Source organism: Stenella coeruleoalba (assembly GCF_951394435.1).
Source record: "Stenella coeruleoalba genome assembly, chromosome: 6".
Classification (NCBI taxonomy): Eukaryota; Metazoa; Chordata; class Mammalia; order Artiodactyla; family Delphinidae; genus Stenella; species Stenella coeruleoalba.
Window position 1 is genome coordinate 19137649 of NC_137151.1, and position 17322 is coordinate 19154970.

The following is a 17322-nucleotide window of genomic DNA, read 5'->3' on the forward strand; positions in this document are numbered from 1 at the left end:
AAGAGATCACTGAAGAAATAAAAGAGGAAATCAAAAACTACCTAGAGACAAATGACAACAAAAACACAATGATCCAAAACCTATGGGATGCAGCAAAAGCAGTTCTAAGAGGGAAGTTTATACCAATACAAGCCTACCTCAAGAAACAAGAAAAATCTCAAATAATCTAACCTTACACCTAAAGGAACTAGAGAGAGAAGAACAAAACCCAAAGTTAGTAGAAGGAAAGAAATCATAAAGATCAGAGCATGAATAAATGAAAAGAAACAAAGAGAACAATAGCAAAGATCAATAAAACTAAAAGCTGGTTCTTTGAGAAGATAAACAAAAATGATAAACTTTAGCCAGACGCAAGAAAAAGAGTGAGAGGGTTTCCCTGGTGGCACAGTGGTTGAGAGTCCACCTGCCAATGTAAGGGACATGGGTTCGTGCCCCGGTCTGGGAAGACCCCCCCATGCTGCGGAGCGGCTGAGTCCGTGAGCCATGGCCGATGAGCCTGCGCGTCCAGAGCCTGTGCTCCACAATGGGAGAGGCCACAACAGTGAGAGGCCAGCGTATCGCAAAAAAAAAAAAAGAGAAAAAGGGGGAGAGAGCTCAAATCAATAAAATTAGAAATGAAAAAGGAGAAGTTGCAACAGACACCACAGAAATACAAAGCATCCTAAGAGACTACTACAAGCATCTCTATGCCAGTAAAATGGACAACCTGGAAGAAATGCACAAATTCTTAGAAAGGTATAACCTTCCAAGACTGAACCAGGAAGAAGTAGAAAATATGAACAGACAAATCACAAGTAATGAAATTGAAACTGTGATTAAAAATCTCCCAACAAACAAAAGTCCAGAACCAGACTGCAACAGAGGTGAATTCTATCAAACATTTACACAAAAGCTAACACCCAACCATCTCAAACTCTTCAGAAATTCTCAGGGGAAGGAACACTCCCAAACTCATTCTATGAGGCCACCATCACCCTGATACCAAAACCAGACAAAGATACTACAGAAAAAGAAAATTAGAGACCAATATCACTGATGAATATAGATGTAAAAATCCTCAACAAAATACTAGGAAACAAACTTGAACAACACATAAAAGTATCATACACCATGATCAGGTGGGGTTTATCCCAGGGATGCAAGGATTCTTCAATATACACAAACCAATCAATGTGATACACCATATTAACAAATTGTAGAATAAAAATATGATCATCCCAATAAATACAGGAAAAGCTTTTGACAAAATTCAACAACCATTTATGCATTTCCTCTAAGATCAGGAACAAAACAAGGATGTCCACCCTCACCACTATTATTCAACATAGTTTTGGAAGTCCTAGACATAGCAATCAGAGAAGAAAAGGAAATAAAAGGAATATAAAGTGGAAAGAAAAAGTAAAATTGTCACTCTTTGCAAATGACACGATACTATACATAGTGAATCCTAAAGATGCCACCAGAAAACTACATTGAGAGCTAATCAATGAATTTGGTAAAGTTGCAGGATGCAAAATTAATGCACAGAAATCTCTTGCTTTCCTATACACTAACAATGAAAGATCAGAAAGAGAAATTAAGGAAACAATCCCATTCACCATTGCAACAAAAAGAATAAAATACGTAGGAATGAACCTACCTAAGGAGGTAAAAGACCTGTACTCAGAAAACTATAAGACACTGCTGAAAGAAATCAAACATGATATAAACAGATGGAGGTATAAACCATGTTCCTGGGTTAGACGTATCAATATTGTGAAAATGACTGTACTACCCAAAGCAATCTACAGATTCAATGCAATCCCTGTCAAACTACCAGTGGCATTCTCTACAGAAGTAGAACAAAAAAATCTTAAAATTTGTATGGAGACACCAAAGACCCCGAATAGCCAAAGCAGTCTTGAGGAAAATTAAAACAGCTGGAGGAATCAGACTTCCTGACTTCAGACTATACTACAAAGCTACAGTAATCAAGACTATATGGTACTGGCACAAAAACAGTAATATAGATCAATGGCACAGCATAGAAAGCCCAGAGATAAACCTACATACCTATGGCTAACTCATCTATGAGAAAGGAGGCAAGGATATACAATGGAGAAAAGACAGTCTCTTCAGTAAGTGGTGCTGGGAAAACTGGACAGCTACACGTAAAAGAATGAAATTAGAACACTCCATAACACCACACACAAAAATAAACTCAAAATGGATTAGAGATCTAAATGTAAGACCAGACACTATAAAACTCTTAGAGGAAAACATAGGCAGAACACTCTATGACATAAATCACAGAAAGATCCTTTTTGACCCACCTCCTAGAGAAATGGAAATAAAAACAAAAATAAACAAATGGGACCTAACGAAACTTAAAAGCTTTTGCACAGCAAAGAAAAACATAAACAAAACGACAAGACAACCCTCAGAATGGGAGAAAATATTTTCAAATGAATCAAATGACAAAGGATTAATCTCCAAAATTTACAAGCAGCTCATGTACCTAAATATCACAAAAACAGCCCAATCCAAAAATGGGCAGAAGACCTAAATAGACATTTCTCCAAAGACGATATACAGATTGCCAACAAACACATGAAAGGATGCTGAACATCACTAATCATTAGAGAAATTCAAATCAAAACTACAGTGAGGGGCTTCCCTGGTGGCGCAGTGGTTGAGAATCTGCCTGCTAATGCAGGGGACACGGGTTCGAGTCCTGGTCTGGGAGGATCCCACATGCCGCCGGGCAACTAGGCCCATGAGCCACAACTACTGAGCCTGCGCATCTGGAGCCTGTGCTACTCAACAAGAGAGGGCGCGATAGTGAGAGGCCTGCACACCGTGATGAATAATGGCCCCCGCTTGCCACAACTGAAGATAGCTCTCGCACAGAAACAAAGACCCAACACAGCAAAAATAAATTAATTAATAAACTCCTACCCCCAACATCTAAAAAAAAAAAGAAACAGAATTTCTCATGTGACTCATAAAAAAAAAAAAAACCTAAGTGAGGTATCACCTCACAGCAGTCAGAATGGCAACCATGAAAAAATCTACAAACAATAAATGCTGGAGAGGCATTCACTGGAGAAAAGGGAACCCTCTTGCACTGTTGGTGGGAATATAAACTGATATAGCCACTAGGGAGAACAGTATGGAGGTTCCTTAAAAACCTAAAAATAGGGGCTTACCTGGTGGCGCAGTGGTTGGGAGTCCACCTGCCGATGCAGGGGACACGGGTTCGTGCCCCGGTCTGGGAAGATCCCACATGCCGCAGAGTGGCTAGGCCCGTGAGCCATGGCCGCTGAGCCTGCGCTCTGCAATGGGAGAGGTCACAACAGTGAGAGCCCCGCGTACAGCAAAAAAAAAAAAAAAAAAACTATAAATAGAAGTACCATACAACCCAGCAATCCAACTACTGGGCATATACCCTGAGAAAACCATAATTCAAAAACAGTTATATACAGCAATCTTCACTGCACCTCTATTTACAATAGCCAGGACATGGAAGCAACCTAAGTGTCCATCGACAGATGAATGGATAAAGAAGATCTGGCACATATATAGAATGGAATATTACTCAGCCATAAAAGGAAACAAAACTGAGTTATTTGTAGTGAGGTGGATGGACTTAGAATCTGTCCTACACAGTGAAGTAAGTCAGAAAGAGAAAAACAAATACCGTATGCTAACACAGATATATGGAATATAAAGAAAAAAGAAAGTTTATGAAGAACATAGGGGCAGGACAGGATTAAGGACACAGACGTAGAGAAAAGACTTGAGGACACAGGGAGGGGGAAGGATAAGCTGGGACGAAGTGAGAGAGTGGCATAGACATATTAACATTACCAAATGTAACACTGGTAGCTACTGGGAAGCAGCCACATAGCACAGGGAGATCAGCTTGATGCTTTGTGACCACCTAAACGGGTGGGATATGGAGGGTGGGAGGGAGATGCAAGAGGGAGGGGACATGGTGATATATGTATATGTATAGCTAATTGACTTTGTTATACAGCAGGAACTAACACTCCACTGTAAAGCAATTATACTCCAATAAAGGTGTAAAAGCAAAAAAAAAAAAAAGAAAGCCCAGAGATAAACCTATACACCTATGGTCAACTAATCTATGACAAAGGAGGCAAGACTATACAATGGAGAAAAGACAGTCTCTTCAATCAGTGGTGCCGGGAAAAATGGGCAGCTATATGTAAAAGAATAAAATTAGAACACTCCCTAACACCATACAGAAAAATAAATTCAAAATGGATTAGAGACCTTAATGTAACACAAGACAGTATAAGACTCTTAGAGGAAAACCTAGGAAGAATACTCTGACATAAATCACAGCAAGACCTTTTATGATCCACCTCCTAGAGTAATGCAATAAAAAGAAAAATAAACAAATGGGACCTAATGAAACATAAAAGCTTTGCAAACCAAAGGAAACTACAAACAAGACGAAAAGACAACCCTCAGAATGGGAGAAAATATTTGCAAATGAATCAATGGACAAAGGATTAATCTCGAATATATATATAAACAGCTCATGCAGCTCAATATTAAAAAAAAAACAAAAACCCAATACAAAAATGGGCAGAATATCTAAATAGACATTTCTTCCAAGAAGACATAGAGATGGCCAAGAAGCACATGAAAAGCTGCTCAACATCACTAATTATTAGAGAAATGTAAATCAAAGCTACAATGAGATATCACCTAACACCTGTTAGAATGGGCATCATCAGAAAATCTAAAAACAACAAATGCTGGAGAGGGTGTGGAGAAAAGGAACCCTCTTCCACTATTGGTGGGAATGTAAATTGCTACAGTCACTATGGAGATCAGTATGGAGGTTCCTTAAAAAACTAAAAATAGAATTACCATATGATCCAGCAATCCCACTACTGGGCATATACCCAGAGAAAACCATAAATCAAAAAGACACATTCAGAGCTTCCCTGGTGGTGCAGTGGTTGAGAGTCCGCCTGCCAATGCAGGGGACACAGGTTCGTGCCCTGGTCTGGGAAGATCCCACATGCTGCGGAGCGGCTGGGCCCATGAGCCATGGCCGCTAAGCCTGCGCGTCCAGAGCCTGTGCTCCACAACGGGAGAGGCCACAACACTGAGAGGCCCACGTACCGCAAAAAAAAAAAAAAAAAAAAGACACATTCACCACAATATTCATTGCAGCACTCTTTACAATAGCCAGGTAATGGAAGCAATGTAAATGCCCACAGACAGACAAATGGAATATTACTCAGCCATAAAAAGGAATGAAATTGGGTCATTTGTAGAGATGTTGATGGGTCTAGGGACTGTCATACAGAGTGCAGTAAATCAGAAAGAGAAAAACAAATATTGTATATTAATGCATACATGTGGAACCAAGAAAAATGGTAGAGATGAACCGGTTTGCAGGGCAGAAAGAGACACACAGATGTAGAGAACAAACGTATGGACCCCAAGGGGGGAAAGCCGTGGGGGGATGGTGGTGGGATGAATTGGGAGATTGGGATTGACATGTATACACTTATATGTATAAAACAGATAACCAATAAGAACCTTCTGTATAAAAAAATAGAATAAAATTCACAAATTAAAAAAAATAAAATTTAAAAAATAAAACAGGAAAAAAAGTTCTTCCCTTTGCATAGATGTATTTATACGAATGAATTATTTCCATGCTTATATCTATAAATACAAAAAACAGGAATAATATCTACCTTGAACCAAAAAAGAACCCACCAGTTACACAGAGGAAAACCCTATAAGGGCACTTGCTCCAGTGGTAAACAATTCTGAAGTTGGTCAGAGGTAGGGAATCGTCTCCCATGCAGCCAGCAGCTCGCCCGCATGGAGCGCCCTCAGTGCAAAGCTGGGGGACCGTGCCAAGGCGTTTCTGAGTAAACGTGAGCTGAGCCCCAGGCCAGCTGCTGCTGAACTTTTCCCACCCTTCCCAAGTAAAGCACCTGAATGTGTGCCAGGACTTGAAAGCCTAGAGGAAGGGCCCTGGAGCCACACCAGCCACAGCACTCAGGCCGACTTGGTGCCTGCAGGCCAGCCAGGATGGTCCTGGCCCCGGGCGCTCTTCTGGAAGCTTTCCATTTCCCTGCCTGAGATACCCCTCCTGTTCCGGCCGCCACTGCTTTCTTCCTTCCTCACCTCTGCCCGAGGAGAAATTCCAGCGGCAGGTATGGGTGACACATCCTCTTCTTTAGCAGGTGGCAGCTTGGCAACTCCTGCAGAAAGTCCAGCAGACCCCCACTCACACCGGGCCACCCACAGAGCCGTAGCCCCTCACTCCTTCCCACCAGCCCAGCCCCGAGACTGCTAACGGGGAAGAGAATATGGCGTCAGGCACAGCTGCACGGGCTCTTGTTGCCTGGAGCAGTGTTTATATCTACCTCAACCCAGGCACACCTGGGGAGGGCGGGCTGGCAGGGTCAGGCTGCCTAGGTCAGCCAATCCTCGCCCCTCAGGGGCTCACAGTTGCAGAAAATGTACCTTGTTGAAACAGCCAGGTCCAAGGAAAAGGTGTGGCGTCCTGAGGGTCAGGATAGACAAGAGGCTGCCAGCCCTGGCTTGTTTTCTAATCATTTTATCTGACCCATGAGTGGGAGACAATTTCAAGACCCTCTCCTAATGAGAGGAACCCAGGAGTCAGGGAGAGGAGGGGTGGGTGGTGGTTGGAGACAGAGGCCTGGTGGCCCGGCTGCAGTGGAAGTCTCTAGAAGACCAGGCTGGGGGAGGCCGCACAGAGTGACGCTCAGGGTCACAGACCTGTCGGAGCTGCTGTTGGTTAGTTCAAGTCCTGCTCTGAGGTGCTCTGTGTCAGCTCTTACCGACAGGTGAGCTGGGGGTGCTGTGCAATGAGGGCTATGCGCATGGTTCCTGTGTGCCCAGGCTTGCTGGGTGCCTGCCCAGGGGAGCTCCATATCCTGGGAGGGGCCTGACCACGAGAGCCCCAGGGGCTTCTGGGTAGCTGCACAGGTGAGCTCCATATCCTGGGAGGGGCCTGACCACGAGAGCCCCAGGGGCTGCTGGGTAGCTGCACAGGTGAGCTCCATATCCTGGGAGGGGCCTGACCACGAGAGCCTCAGGGGCTTCTGGGTAGCTGCACAGGTGAGCTCCATATCCTGGGAGGGTCCGAACCACGAGAGCCCTGTGGGCTGCTGGGGACCTGCACAGGTGAGCTCCATATCCTGGGAGGGTCCGAACCACGAGAGCCCTGTGGGCTGCTGGGGACCTGCACAGGTGAGCTCCATATCCTGGGAGGGGCGTGACCACAAGAGCCCCGTTGGCTGCTGGGGACCTGCCCAGGTGAGCTCCATATACTGGGATTGGCCTGACCACGAGAGCCCCGTGGGCTGCTGGGGACCTGGTAAAGGATGTCAGGACAGTCAGTGAAGCCACCGAGGGTATACATCCAGTAGTTCCTAATTCCTACACACTGCTGGTCATTCTACCAACCACCAGGACATGGTATTCTCTATTACTTCAATGATGCCTTCTTCTGTATTCCATTAGTCCCAGAGTCACAAGAAATTTTGGCTTCTGAGTGGCAGGACTCAACATACAACAAAAACAATACTGCTGGGACGTCCTGCCGCAAGGGTTCAAAAATTCCCACACCATCTTTGGGGAAACGTTAGCTAAAGACCTAAAAGTTCTACCTCTGCAAAAGGGAACCCTCCTTCAATATGCAGATGACATTCTGATCGCCAGCCCTACTAAGGAGGCCTCTGAACTACCAAGCCAACAACGGATAGAAGTTGTCCAAGAAAAAGCTCAAATATCACAGACTGCGGTGACCTGCCTGGGCTTCATTCTCACAGAAGGTTGGAGAAGCCCATCCCAGGAAAGGGAAGAAGCCATTTGCAGCCTTACCCCTTCTAAAACTAGAAGACAGCTTAGGGGTTCCTGGGGAGGCCAGGGTTTGCTGCATCTGGATCCCTAACTACAGTCTAGTAGCTGGGCCTCTATATGAAACACTGAAAGGAAAAGATGATGATCCTTTTGAATAGAATCCAGAAGTGGCCTTTCAAGAATGGAAAGAGCAGTCAATTCAGACCCTTGCCCTGGAACTCCCTAATTTAGCTAAACCCTTTGACCTTTACATTCCCGGTCAAAGGTGAATCGCCCTTGGAGTATTAGTGCGCAAACTAGGACCACTTGAAATGGAACAAGGCAAGAATGCCCTCCAGGTAGGATAAACTAAGGTCACCAAGGGCTTGGCCTGCCGCCCCATCCGGCCAGGGTACTGGGGGTGTCTAAAAACCTGGAAATCAGCAGCCCACAAGGCCAGCTCCCTCCTAAGGGAAAAGGACCCCACGTGGTGATCCTAACCACCAACCATGCCCTGAAGTTGCAGGGTTCGCTCCGTGGGCACACTGACCTCGAGTGAGGAGGCCCTCCAACTCCAACATCCAGAGACACAACCGGGGGGCAACGGGCCCCCGTGACGACTCGCGTGACCATCACGTGACCTGGAGCTTCTCTCAGAAAACAACAAGAGTGTGCCCCAAAGGAGCAGACTACTGCTTGCAGGACTTACTGCACCCAGAGGGGAGCTAATAAGCTTGGCGGGAGAACCGTATATCACGCTGTCACCATAGAAAAGCCTACAGACACCACGGTGACGGCGGCCAATGAGACCGGCTGGACTCCTGGCTACTTCAAAAGGCTGTTGACTCAGTGGCCATCATGGTCCTGGATCACCACCGGCCCTGGACTGTCTGAGAGTTGAGCGGGCAGGGCTCTGACACCTGGTGCTGTTTGTACGTTAATTCAGGGGCCTAATTGAAGAAAGCACAGACTACTGGTCAGAGCATCTAGGCTGGCAGAAACCGTCAGCCTAAGGTGGCAGAACAAGTGTGGAGCGGGGTAAAACCGGACCCCCCAGCGTCTCTGCGCCTCTCTTTCCTGGACCCTTAAAGGTCATTAGAATCTATAACACAATGCTGGCGCTCAGGCGGACAAGCAGTGAGGCAGGAGGCCTGGGGACAATCAACCTCACCTGGAGGCTGCTGGGGAGAAGTTCTGACCCTCGCCCCCAGGTATGAGGGCTCCCAACACAGCACGAAGCAGTTACATAAGAGGGGTCTGCACCCTCAGCGCCCCAAGAATGAGGAATGGGACAAAAGGCAGAGGAGGGGTTTGTCACTGGCAAGGCCCATGAAAACTTCCTGGGAGATAAAAACAGAATCTGGGCAAAAACATAAAGTCTAACCTTCTTTTCCTTTGTGCTTTGTCTAATTTCACGTGCTCCTAGGGTTCCGCATGCAGAGATCCCACACCCGACACTTTAGACCCGATTTCCTAGTGCAGAATGGCTGGGTCGACAACGCAGCTCGTGGGACACCGTGCAGACTCCGCGACATAGACATGCAGCCAACCCGGCCCTCGAGAGCTCTGCCCCCTCCCTTCCGCTGACGCTGACAGGATCCCTACACAGCAGCCTGGCCCACAGCCCGCAGGGGACTGCACGCTCTCACCTCTCTATTCTTTGAACCAAATATAAAGTTTCCTCTGCTTCTGAACCAAACTCAGTCTCGATCTGTTGGCTCCAATGACACTGGGCAGGGGGACCCTTGTTGGGGCCCACTCTGGAGGATCAGTAACCAAAATTGAGAGCATTGTAACTTCAATGAACAGATGTGTGAGCCAAACTGTAATTAACATAGAGCAGTGTATAAGGCTCGGGTAAAATAAGATGTTTCTAACACTTCCATTTGATAATTCCATCACTTTATTATAAGCAAGTTCAGTGAAGAGGTCTGTCTTATTTGTCAGGTCAACTTTAGAGAAATGAAGTGATTTCTTTCCAAGGATGTACATCTAATAATCTTGGCTAAAGCTTCAATCTTGTTTAGAATGCTTTTCCATTGAAAATGCTACCTCTCTTTCACCTCCCCCATTTCTGAGAAGTATAAAATCTTATAATTTATTATTACCAAAGGGGAAAGGTGGGAGGAGGGATAAATTAACAGTTTGGGATTAACACATACACACTGCTATGTATAAAATAGATCATCAACAAGGAACTACTGTATAGCACAGGGAACTACACTCAACATTTTGCAATAACCTATAAGGGGAAATAATCTGAAAAAGAACAGATATTTTTATCAACATCATCTATCAATGACAGTTAAAGTGTAACCTAAGGGAAGCTGGTGGTGAGTGCTTCTGACCCTGAAGACTTCAATCATCTAAAGTTTGGACTCTGCCTACTTCCCAAGGCCCTTAATGAACATATGTGTAGCCGTAGCTTAAAAAATTCCCCAGTTTGGGTTTCGGGGAGACACTGATTTTGAAAAAGCCCTGGTGTTCTCCTTACATGAATGGGACTCTTCCTACTGCTAAAACATGTGTGTCACACCCAGAGAATGGTATACCGTCTGATCGGGAAGAGTTTGGAAAAGGCATCTCATCTCCTCATCTCCTGGTGCTCGGGTTCACCCCTCCAGCGTCTTTACTAACAGTCTCCCCACTTGGAGATGTCAGCACTGTCAACATCCTGTTGCGTACAGTTTGGAATTTGTCCAGAGGATGAAGCGGAAGGATGAGGAACAATGAGAGACAAGTCCTAGGTGTTCAGACAGGCACATGTCACTCTAATTTCCAATCCGGAAGACGTACTGACCAAAGGCTAAGATTACCCACGGAAACAGAATAGGGCTTGAGGAAATCCCGCTGTTTTGTGGCCAGTTCCCAAAAACACAAGTTGAAAAATGGAACTCAGGGGCACTACAATTCACGAAACTGAAGAGCTGAAAATATCTATCGTCGAAAAATGTCTTGAGGTAAGTCACCGAAAAGGACTTGTAAGCAAGGGAGAATGGCAGGAAAGGGATTTGAAGAGGTAGAAAGGACTCGCCATTAAAGCACAAGAAAAGGGGCTGAACATCGCCAACGATGCAGTTGGCCAAAAAGGGCGTATGCGTTTTTTCTGAATATATTCAAGGAAAGGGCATACACCCTTTTTAGCCAACCAAACAGGTGGGCACTGGAAATCAATACTACAAAAGGTATCACTTCGCATCAGTCAGAAGAGCTATCCTCATAAAGTGTAAACACCAGAAATGCAGGACAGGGCGAGGAGAAAAGGGAGCCCTGTGAGGCTGATACTGGAAATGTAAATTGCCAACGGCCACTCTAGAGAAGTGTATTGTGTTTACTAAAGCATCTAAAAAATGAGCTACAGAGCATAGGGGACTTGCACTCATGGGTGTATATCTCGGGAAAAACAAAAATCGACAGGACACAGGCACCCCAACGTTTACCGCCTCTCTGTTTAAAAGAGCCTCAACTTGGATACAACCTAAATGTCCCTGGAAGGAAAAAATGGATAAAAGAGATGTGGCACTTATGGAGAGTGGAATATTACTCAGTCAGGAAATCAATGAAATAAAGCCAGTTGCAACAACTTGGGAGGAGTTACGTATGATCATTCTAAGTGACGTAAGTAAGAAAAAAAAAGACACATATCACTTAAAGGTGGAATCAAAAATTGCTACACATGAAATAAATTACAAAAGATAAACATAGTGAAATATGTAGAAAACAAGGCTGCTAAAGGGGAAAGGTGGGGAGGGGTGAGGCATTATCCAGGAGGTTGAAATTAGCGAAGATACCGTTCCTAATACCAAATTGATAATCGAAAAGGCCTACACGGTACCTCAAAGAACAGCGCTCAGCACACTCAAGTCACCGGAAAAGAATATATACGACTGGTAAGAATCTGAAGAAGAATTTATTGATGTCTCTCTGTACGTCAATCAAGTGGAAATACAGCAGCAAGAAACAGAGCACTGAAACTCAGCTCTAACCAATATAATAATAAATTAAAAAGAAAAATAAAAACAGTGAGAGAGAGAAAAATTCTTACAACTTTTGCTCAGGGGCTGAGATGCAACATGGATTGAACACATCTAGACCCGCAGCAGGATGAGACATAAGACAGGAAACTGTTCGGGCTAAGAGGATTAGTGAGGTTGGGTGAGCAAATGGAGACCCTTTAAAGTAATACTGCCTGGTACCCATTCCATGGGTCCCAAATCTACAGGTTCAAGGGAATCTTAATACAGCTAAAACATGCATGGGAAATCCAGAGGACTGTACACAGTGTGAGCGGAAAAGGTTTCTAAAACGCACCTCATTTTTCATCTGCTGGTGCTCGGGTTCGCCATTCCAGCCGCTTTACTAACAATCTCCCCACTTGGAGAAGCAGCACCTTTAAACTCCTGTTTCGTACAGTCTGCAAATTCTCTGGACAATGAACGGGAAGAGAGGGAACTAATGAGAGACTAGATCTAGGTGTTTGGACAGGCACATGTCACTCTAATTTCCAATCAGGTAGCAGAATTAACCAAAGACTCAGCCTGCCGCCCCGGAAACAGAAGAGGGCCTGTAGCAATCCTGCGATTTTGTGGCCAGCTCACAGAAAAGCAAGTTGAGAAACGGAGCTCAGGAGCACTGCAATTCACAAACCAGCAGGGTTATAAGTGATAACTATAGTCCAAAAATATCTTGAGGTAAGGCAACGAAGAGGATTTGAAAGGAAGGAAGAATTGCAGGAAACAGTTTTCAGGAGGTAGATGGGAGTCACCTTTAAAGCACATGAAAAGCGGCAGACCTTCGACAATGATGCAGTTGGCCAAAAAGGGCATATGCGTTTTTTCATAAATATATTCAGGAAAAAACGCATACGGCCCTTTTTGGCAAAGCAAACAAGCAGGAAATGCAAATCCACACTACAAAGAAGTCTCACTACGCATCAGTCAAAAGGGCCTTCCAGAAAATGTGTAAAAACCACAAATGCAGGACAAGCCATGGAGAAAAGGGAGCCCTGTTACGCTGATAGGCCGTATGTAAATTGCAAATAACCACTCTGAAGAAGTGTATGGTGTTTCCTAAAACATCTAAAAAACAGAGCTACAGAGCATAGGGTACTTCCAACATGGGCGTATACCTGGGAAAACCAAAAATCGACAGGACACAGGCACCCCAAAGTCTAGGGCTGCTCTGTTGACAAGAATTTCGACTCGGGTACAACTTCAATATCCCACGAAAGAGGAAAATGGATAAACAAGTTGCAGTACTTACGTACAATGGAATATCACTCAGCGAGGAAATCAATGTCATAAGGCCAGTAGCCGCATAATGTGTGGATTTAGGCGATGATTCTAAGTGAAATAAGTCACATAGAAAAAGAAACTTGTCATAAGATATCACTTATAGAGGGAATGTAAACATGGCTACACATGAACTGAATTACAAAACAGAACAGAGTCACACATTTAGAAAAAGCACTTATGGCTGCTTAAGGGGAAAGCTGAGGTGGGGTGATGCATAAAACAGGAGTTTGAAATTAGCACAGATACCGTGCCATCAACCAAATATGTAATAGACGAGACCTGCTCATTGCTCAATAAACTGGACTCAACACACCCTATTCGCCGCAGAATAATATATATGTGTAATAAGAATCTTAAAAATATTTATTGATTTCTCTCTGTAAGTGTATCAAGTGGGTGTGAAGCGGCATAAACACAGCATCAAAAATCAGCTAAACCCCATTATAAACATCAATTACAAAAAAAAAGAAAAATAGTGAAATAGAGAGAAACTCGTACAAAATTCGTTCAGGGGTGGTGATGCAACCTGGATTGACCACATCTACACCCACAGCTGCAAGACACATAAAGTTGGAAACTCTTGGGTCTGAGAGGATTGGTGAGGTTGGGTGAGCAAATGCCAACCCATTAAAGTAATACTGCGGGATACCCATTCCATGGGTCCCAACTCTCCAGTATCAAGGGAATCTTCCTACAGCTAAAACATGCATTGGAAACCCAAAGGATGGTACACCGTGAGATCCGCAAAGGTTTCTAAAACGCACCTCGTTTTTCATCTACTGGTGCTCGGGTTCGCCATTCCAGCCGCTTTACTAACAACCTCCCCACTTGGAGAATCAGCACCTTTAACCTCCTGTTTCGCACAGTTTGGAATGTGTACGGACGATGAACGGGAAGAGAGGGAACGACTGAGAGACTAGCTGTAGGTGTTTGGACAGGCACATGTCATGCTAATTTCCCATCAGGAAGAAGAATTAACCAAAGGCTCAGCTTGCCACCCGGGAACCAGAATAGGGCCTGTAGCAATCCTGCGGTTTTGTGGCCAGCTCACAAAAAAGCGAGTTGAAAAATGGAGCTCAGGGGCACTGCAATTCACAAACCTGCAGAGTTATAAAGGACAACTATCGTCCAAAAATATATTGAGGTAAGGCAACGAAGAGGATATGAAAGGAAGGCAGAATTGCATGAAACAGATTTCAAGAGGTAGATTGGAGTCGCCTTTAAAGCACATGAAAAGAGGCAGAACTTTGACAATGATGCAGTTGGCCAAAAAGGGCGTATGAGTTTTTTCCTGAATATATTCAGGAAAAAACGCATACGCCCTTTTTGGCCAACCAAGCAAGCGGGCAATGCAAATTTGCACAACAAAGAAGTCTCACTTCCCACCGGTCAAAAGGGCCGGAAAAAAAGTGTAAAAACCAGAAAGGCAGGACAGGCCAGGGAGAACAGGGACCTTTGTTATGTTCATGGGCGGGATGGAAACTGCCAACAGCCACTCTGGAGAAGTGTATGGTATTTCCTAAAATATCTAAAAGACAGAGCTACAGAGCATAGGGTACTTCCACTCATGGGCGTATATCGTGGGAAACCTAAAAATCAACAAGACAGAGCCACCCCAAACTATAGGGCTGCTCTGTTTACAAGAACCTCGACTTCGGTACACCTTAAATGCCCCAGGAAAGAGAAAAATGGTTAAAGAATTTGTGGTACTTATGTACAACGGAATATCACTCAGCCATGAAATCAATGTCATAAGGCAAGTAGCAGAATAATGAGTGGATTTAGGTACGATGATTCTAAGTGAAAGAAGTCACACAGAAAAAGAAACTTATCATAAGATATCACTTAGAGAGGGAATGTAAACATGGCTACACATGAGCTGAATTACAAAACGGAACAGAGTCACACATTTAGAAAATGCACTTATGCCTGCTTACGGGGAAAGGTGAGGTTGGGGAATGCATACAACCAGAGTTTGAAGTTAGCACAGATACCATTCCATAAACCAAATATGTAATAGACAAGACCTACTCTTTGCTCAGTGAACTGGACTCAACACCCCCTATGCACCACAGAGGAATATATGTGACTAGTAAGAATCTTAAAACCTATGTATTGGTATGTCTCCGTAAGGGAATCAAGTGTGTGTAGAGAGGCATAAACACTGCAGTGAAAATCAGCTAAACCCCATTATAAATATAAATTTCAAAAAACAAAAAAACACAAAGAGAGTGAAAGAGAGAGAACCTCCGACAAAATTCGTTCAGAGGCTGTGATGCACGCTGAATTGACCTTATCTACACCCACATCTGAATGAGATATAAGGCTGGACACTTTGGGGTGAGAGGATTGCTGAGGCTGGCTGAGCAAATGCAGACCTTTTAAAGCAACACTGAGTGCTACCCATTCCATGGGTCCCAACTGTCCAGGTTTAAGGGAATCTTCCTACAGTTAAAACATGCATGGGAAACCCAGAGTGATGGTACACCGTGTGACTGGGAAAGGTTTCTAAGACGCACCTCATTTTTCCTCTCCTGCTGCTCGGGTTCGCCATTCCAGCCGCTTTACTAACAATCTCCCCATTTGGAGAGTCAGCACCTTTAACCTCCTGTTTCACACCGTCTGCAATTAGTGCGGAGGGTGAACGGGATGAGGGGAAACCAATGAGAGAATAGCTGTAGGTGTTTGCACGGGAACATGTTACTCTAATTTCCCATCAGGAGGAAGAATTAACCAACGGCTCAGCCTGCCGCCCCGGAACCAGAATAGGGCCTGAAGCAATCCTGCGGTTTTGCGGCCAGCTAAAAAGAAAGCGAGTTGAAGAAAGGAGCTCAGGGACACTGCAATTCACAAACCAGCAGGGTTATAAGTGATAACTATAGTCCAAAAATATCTTGAGGTAAGGCAACGAAGAGGATTTGAAAGGAAGGAAGAATTGCAGGAAACAGTTTTCAGGAGGTAGATGGGAGTCGCCTTTAAAGCACATGAAAAGCGGCAGACCTTCGACAATGATGCAGTTGGCCAAAAAGGGCGTATGCGTTTCTTCCTGAATATATTCAGGAAGAAACGCATACGCCCTTTTTGGCCAACCAGTCAAGCGGGCAATGCAAATCCGCACAACAAAGAAGTGTCTCTCCCACCAGTCCAAAGGGCCATCCGAAAATAGTTTAAAAACCAGAGAGGCAGGACAGGCCATGGAGAACAGGGAGCCTTGTTAACCTGATGGGTGGGATTTAAATTGCCAACAGCCACTGTGGAGAAGTGTACGCTGTTTCCTCAAACATGAAAAAAACAGAGCTACAGAGCATAGAGCACTTCCACTCATGGACATATATCTTGGGAAAACTAAAAATCAACAAGACACAGCCACCCCCAGTTTAGGGCTCCTATGTTTACAAAATCCTCGACTTCGGTACACCTTAAATATCCCAGGAAAGAGAAAAATGGATAAAGAAGTTGAGGTACTTATGTAGAATGGAATATCACTCAGCCATGAAATCAGTTTCATAAGGCCAGCAGCAGCATAATGAGTACATTTAGGTACGATGATTCTAAGTGAAAGAAGTCACACAGAAAAAGAAACTTATCATAAGATATCACTTATAGAGGGAATGTAAACATGGCTACACATGAGCTGAATTACAAAACAGAACAGAGTCACACATTTAGAAAACTCACTTATGCCTGCTTAATGGGAAAGGTGAGGTGGGGTGATGCATAAAACCAGAGTTTGAAGTTAGCACATATACCGTTCCATAAACCAAATATGTAATAGACAAGACCTATACTCTGCTCAGTGAACTGGACTCAACATCTCCTATGCACCGCAGAGGAATATATGTGACTACTAAGAATCTTAAAACCTATTTAGTCATATGTCTCCTTCAGGGAATCAAGTGTGTGTAGAGTGGCATAAACACAGCTTGAAAATCAGGTAAACGCCATAATAAAAATAAATTTCAAAAAAAAAGAAACAAAAAGACAGCGAAAGAGAGAGAAATTCTTATAAAATTCGTTCAAGGGCTGTGATTCATCCTGGATTGACCATATCTACACCCACAGCTGGATGAGACATAAGGATGGACACTTTGGGCTGAGAGGATTGGTGAGGTTGGTTGAGCTAATGCAGACCCTTTAAAGCAATACGGCGTGCTCCCCATTCCATGGGTCCCAGCTCTCC

At 44.4% G+C, this 17322-nt stretch overlaps 1 pseudogene across 1 annotated transcript in view; it reads right to left on the reverse strand.

Moving 5' to 3' along the window:
- Window positions 1–202: 202 nt before the first annotated feature.
- Window positions 203–17322, reverse strand: part of LOC307188193 (RAD52 motif-containing protein 1-like) — a 28058-nt pseudogene continuing 10938 nt past the window's right edge. The window contains exons 9-11 of the transcript XR_013831745.1: window positions 13111–13190; window positions 6166–6242; window positions 203–3314 (exon numbers count right to left, since the gene is read on the reverse strand). The product of XR_013831745.1 is annotated as an RAD52 motif-containing protein 1-like (transcript). The remainder of the gene's footprint in view (window positions 3315–6165; window positions 6243–13110; window positions 13191–17322) is intronic.